A 6,000-nucleotide genomic window follows, 5' to 3' on the forward strand; every position below is an offset into this window, starting at 1 on the left:
AAGAACACACTGAACTTAGATTGGAACTGTGAGGGCTGTGAAGAGAAGAAATCAGGACAATGGGGAATTTGATGCAAATAGGACCAATTTATGTATTCAATAATAGTCCATATAATTGAGTTACTCAAAGATCTTTCAACAACAGTAGGAGAGACATGATTAGAAACTTATTTTAGATAGTTAAATTGGCAACAGTTTGGAGACAAGATGGAGGAAGGGATCAGAGAGAAGCTGAGCCCTCTACTGCAATAGTCCAGGTAACTGACTGGCTAGGTGACTCAATCTAGGGTGGTGGCAGCAGAGATGGTAATTCAGGAACAGAGACCTAACCTTCTCTGAGGACTCAAGTCCACTGCTCCAGGACTCAAGTCCATTGCTCCGTTACCCTAAACTTTGGGTCTGATTTCAGGAAGAGGAAAATGATACTCAGGAAAGACAGATTGGCAGATAAATCGGCAGCCCCATTATACTGTACATAAAAATCTGGCTGTGTGGGTTGCCTGCAGCTCCCTCAATCACAGTGCTTTTGCCTCAGGAAAAAGCAGGTACGATAACTCAGGAAATATGAATTCCAGAAAGAGAGATGGCCAGCCCCTAGGGACCCAGCTTTCCCCTCTTCTCCGGGTCTGTTGGCTCACACCTAGCCCGGTCCCGAGTAGCTGGGATTACAGGTGCCTGCCACCATGCCTGGCTAATTTTTGTTATTTTTAGTAGAGATGGGGTTTTGCCATGTTGACCAGGCTGGTCTCGAACTCCTGACCTCCAGTGACGTGCCTGCCTTGGTCTCCCAAAGTGCTGGGATTACAGATGTGAGCTACCACGCCCAGCCAAGACTTGACTTTGAGTACTTCTGTCTCTCCCTCTAACAAGCTGGATAGTTTTAAACAGGCAGGACACTGTATCTCTTGAGACTTCAGTTTCCTCTTCTTTAAAATAGGAGTAATTATCATTGTTCTGCAAACCTCACAGCATAAAGATTTGTGATAGTGCTTGGAAAAATCAAATGCAAGACATACAAATGTAAGATCTTGTTATTGTCTGTTGAGGGGGATCAGAATATGCCACCCCCAAATATGTCACTTTAGCATTGTGATTATTTTGAACTGAGGGCAATTAAGAGGTGCAATTAAGGAGTAGCAAATGCAGAAAGAGTTCTTTGCACCCCCATATGTGTTAAAGTAGGACATAAATTTCCCTTTGTGAAGATGTTTTTCCTCTCCTCTCCTGCACCATGAAAAAACAATCATCATCACTAGAGACAGAAAGTCAGCATGAACATAGGTCTGCATAAACAAAGTTTTCTAAAATAACCTGTATCTTCTGTTAGTTTCATATATATAATATATATAGCACATATATTATATATTATATAATATATATAGCACATATATTATATATTACATAATATATATAGCACATATATTATATATAATATATATAGCACATATATTATATATTATATAATATATATAGCACATATATTATATATTATATAATATATATAGCACATATATTATATATTATATAATATATATAGCACATATATTATATATTATATAATATATATAGCACATATATATTATATAATATATATAGCACATATATTATATATATTATATATAGCACATATATTATATATAATATATTATATATAGCACATATATTATATATAATATATTATATAGCACATATATTATATATAATATATAATATATAGCACATATATTATATATTATATATAGCACATATATTATATATAATATATATATAGCACATATATTATATATAATATAATATATAGCACATATATTAAATATAATATAATATATAGCACATATATTAATATACATAATATATAGCACATATATTATATATTATACATAATATATAGCACATATATTATATATAATATAATATATAGCACATATATTATATATAATATAATATATAGCACATATATTATATATAATATAATATATAGCACATATATTATATATAATATAATATATAGCATATATATTATATATAATATAATATATAGCACATATATTATATATAATATAATATATAGCACATATATTATATATAATATAATATATAGCACATATATTATATATAATATAATATATAGCACATATATTATATATAATATAATATATAGCACATATATTATGTATAATATATAGCACATATATTATATATTATATAATATATAGCACATATATTATACATTATATATAATATACATAGCACATATATTATACATTATCTATAATATACATAGCACATATATTATATATTATCTATAATATATATAGCACATATATTATATATTATCTATAATATATATAGCACATATATTATATATTATCTATAATATATAGCACATATATTATATATTATCTATAATATATAGCACATATATTATATATTATCTATAATATATAGCACATATATTATATATTATCTATAATATATATAGCACATATATTATAGATAATATATAATATATAGTACATATATTATAGATTATATATAATATATAGTACATATATTATATATTATATATATTTTTATATATATATAGTTTTTGGGGGTACAAGTGGTTTTTGGTTACATAGATGAATTGTACAGTGATGAAGACTGAGATTTTAGTGCACCCGTCACCCAAGACACTCATATGTTTACCTTCCCACAATTTACTTCCCCTAGAAGCCCAAACCTCTTTTCGTTTGTCTTGTCACTTCTCCATAAATTATCACCCTTTGTTAAAGTGGCATATAAGCCTCTGGATCTTACCGCTTCTTTGTGTCTTCAGTTATTTTCTCTGAAAGCCCCTGTGCATGTAACAATTGAAATATTAATATCAAACAAAATTTGCATTTCTCTCCTCCTGTTAAAATCTGTCTTTTATTAGTGTAATCTTCAGGTCCCAATTACAGAACTAAGAAGACAGAGGAAAAGAATGTTTCCTCTCTTACACTTGCTTGGCCATGAGAGTGTTGGGAAGTGGATGGGTTAGGATAGGACTAGCTGGGACATATTCAGAATCCAGTCTCTTTAGGGGTTCTATTTAAACTGTGAAGGCAGGTTTAAAAGTAAATCCATATGTAACAAACCTGCACATTGTGCACATGTACCCTAAAACTTAAAGCATAACAACAATAATAATAAAAAAGAGTAAATCCAACACAGAAAACTGGCAAAAGCCACAGTTTAATATTAGCACCTATGGAGCACTTAACTATGGAGCACTTAACAGAGGCTCAAGCTCTGGACTAATTACATTATCTAGATTATCTCATGTAATCTTTACAACAACCCTGAGAAGTGGATGGTCTCATTAATCCTATTTTACAGACCAGGAATCTGAGTCACAGAAAGGCTAAGTAACTGGCCCAAGGCTACAGAGCTAAGAGGCAGCAGAGCTGGGATTTGAGCACGTGCAGTCTGACCCTAGAGCCTACACATGCAATGCTCCACTGTATGTACAGCTTCGTTATTCAGAACCAGATGGCTCCTGTGAGCATTCACTCTCTTCTCCCGAACAAATTTGCCACTGAACAGCGACCGATACTTGAAGTTCATAAAGTTGGAGGTCTGAGCAAAAATGGCCCTGCTTTTCTCTTTCCCTGTCTTAGATACAGATGTGAATCTTCCTGGAGGTATTTGGGGAATGTCTTCAATATTCAAGAAAAAGTATCAAGAGTTGTGGAATTTTATTGAGCTCGAGAGATTCTGCCAAGGGTCTCACCGTAGCCTCAGAGTGCAGTAGTCTCTGTTCTGAGCTCTGGCCTAAGAAGGAGGATAAGATTGTTTCCTAAACATCTTCCCTTTGAGCAGATATACATCTTGGACCCAGATTCTGTGTGGAAGGGTATAGGATTCTGAAAGTGGAAGGCATTTTTATGGTTACACCAATAGCTGACATTTCTTTCTCATCACTTATTTCTCCTTCCTTTTCACTTCTCCCTCAGGAAAGGGGAAATGTGGGTAAGGAAGAAAAATGATTAGTCCTTTAGATACTCCATATCGCTGCCTTCCAACAGCACCCCCCTCCCACCGATGGTTAACCTAGTTTTAACATCGAGGGGGAATACACACACTAAAAAGGCACCAGACACTTCTGGTTTTAGCAACTTGGTAAAGATAACCTAAAGTGGTTTTTCCCACTGGAGACTCAGAGAAATGTTGGGTAAAGTGTGAGAAAAAACTCACAACTGAGCCTGACATAAAGAAGGAACATCCCCAGGGACAAAAAACAAAGAGGGATCTTAACAGCAGACCAATAAACTGTTGAGCTCTCTAAGGCTTGTGTAGTGGAGTGAGAAGAGATCTAAGCTAACTACATACAGTGTCTGAAGAGCAAAACTCTGGACTTCTATATTCCATATACTCTGCTCTGCTCAACTATCATGCAAGAATAAGAACGAAACAAAAACATTTTCTGACAAAACTGAGACAATTCACCATTCTTAAAAAACGTGCTGTACTTTGAACTAGGCTGGGCCTGGGACAGCTGACAAAATTTAAAAAAAAGAAGCCCCTGCCCTTTGACAAACTTTGCTGAAAATTTCACTGGTTTAAGCACTGATGTGTAAGTGGATATTAAACAGACTGACCCTTGCTTTCCCACAATTTCCTCTAATAGCTTTTTAAAATTTTATTATATTTTGGTAACAGCTTTATTAAGACACAATTCACATTCCATATACGTCACCCATTTAAAATGTGTAGTTCTGGCTGGGTGGAGTGGTTCACACCTGTAATCTCAGCACTTTGGGAGGCCTAGTAGGGAGGATCACTTGAGGTGAGAAGTTTGAGATAAGCCTGGGCAACATAGTGAGATCCTGTCTCTAGAAAACAAAATTTAAATTAGCCAAGTGTGGTGGCACATGCCTGTAGTCCTAGCTACTTGGGAGGCTGAGGCAGGAAGATTGCTTGAGCCCAGGAGTTTGAGGCTGCAGTCAGCTATCATTATACCACTGTACTCCACCCTGGGTAACAGAGTGAGACCTTGTCTCTAAGAAAATAAATAAACAAAAAGTAAAGTGTATAGTTCAATGTTTTTTAGTGTATGCACGTAGTTGCACAACCATCAACATAATCTAATTTCAGAACATTTTCATCACCCCAAAAAGCAACCCCATACTTTTTAACAGTGACTCCTCATTCACCCCCCTCTCCTCAGCCCCTGGAAGCCACGAATCTATTTTCTGTCTCTATAGATTTACCTATTCTGGACATTTCATATAAATGGAATCATATTTCATGTGATCTTTTGTGATTGGCTTCTTAGCATAGCGTTTTCAAGGTTCATCTGTATTGTAGCATGTATCATTACCTCATTCCTTTTTCTAGCTAAATAATAGGTCCTTGTATGTATATACCACATTTTGTGTATATGTTACTCAGTTGGTGGACATTTGGCTGTTTCTACCTTTTGGGTATTATGAATGTTGCTGCTAGGAACATTCATATACAAGTTTTTGTGTGAACATACGTTTTTATTTCTATTGTATAGATAACTAGGAGTAGAACTGCTGGAACATATAACTTTATATTTCACCTTTTGAGGAACTGCCTGTTTTCCAAAGCAGTTGCACTATTTTACATTCCCACAAACAGTATGTAACCATTCCAAGTTCTCCACATCCTTGTCAACACTTGTTGTTATCTGACTTTTTGATTATAGCTATCCCAGTGGGTGTGAAGTGGTATCTCGCTGTGGTTTTTATGTTTTTTTTTTTTTTTTTGAGATGGAGTCTTGCTCTGTCGCCCAGGCTGGAGTGCAGTGGCGCGCTCTTGGTTCACTGCAAGCTCCGCCTCCTGGGTTCACACCATTCTCCTGCCTCAGCCTCCCGAGTAGCTGGTACTACAGGCGCCTGCCACCACGCCTGGCTAATTTTTTGTATTTTTAGTAGAGACGGGGTTTCACTGTGTTAGCCAGGATGGTCTCGGTCTCCTGACCTCGCGATCCACCCACCTCGGCCTCCCAAA

Source organism: Nomascus leucogenys, chromosome X, assembly GCF_006542625.1.
Source record: "Nomascus leucogenys isolate Asia chromosome X, Asia_NLE_v1, whole genome shotgun sequence".
In the NCBI taxonomy this organism is placed as follows: Eukaryota; Metazoa; Chordata; class Mammalia; order Primates; family Hylobatidae; genus Nomascus; species Nomascus leucogenys.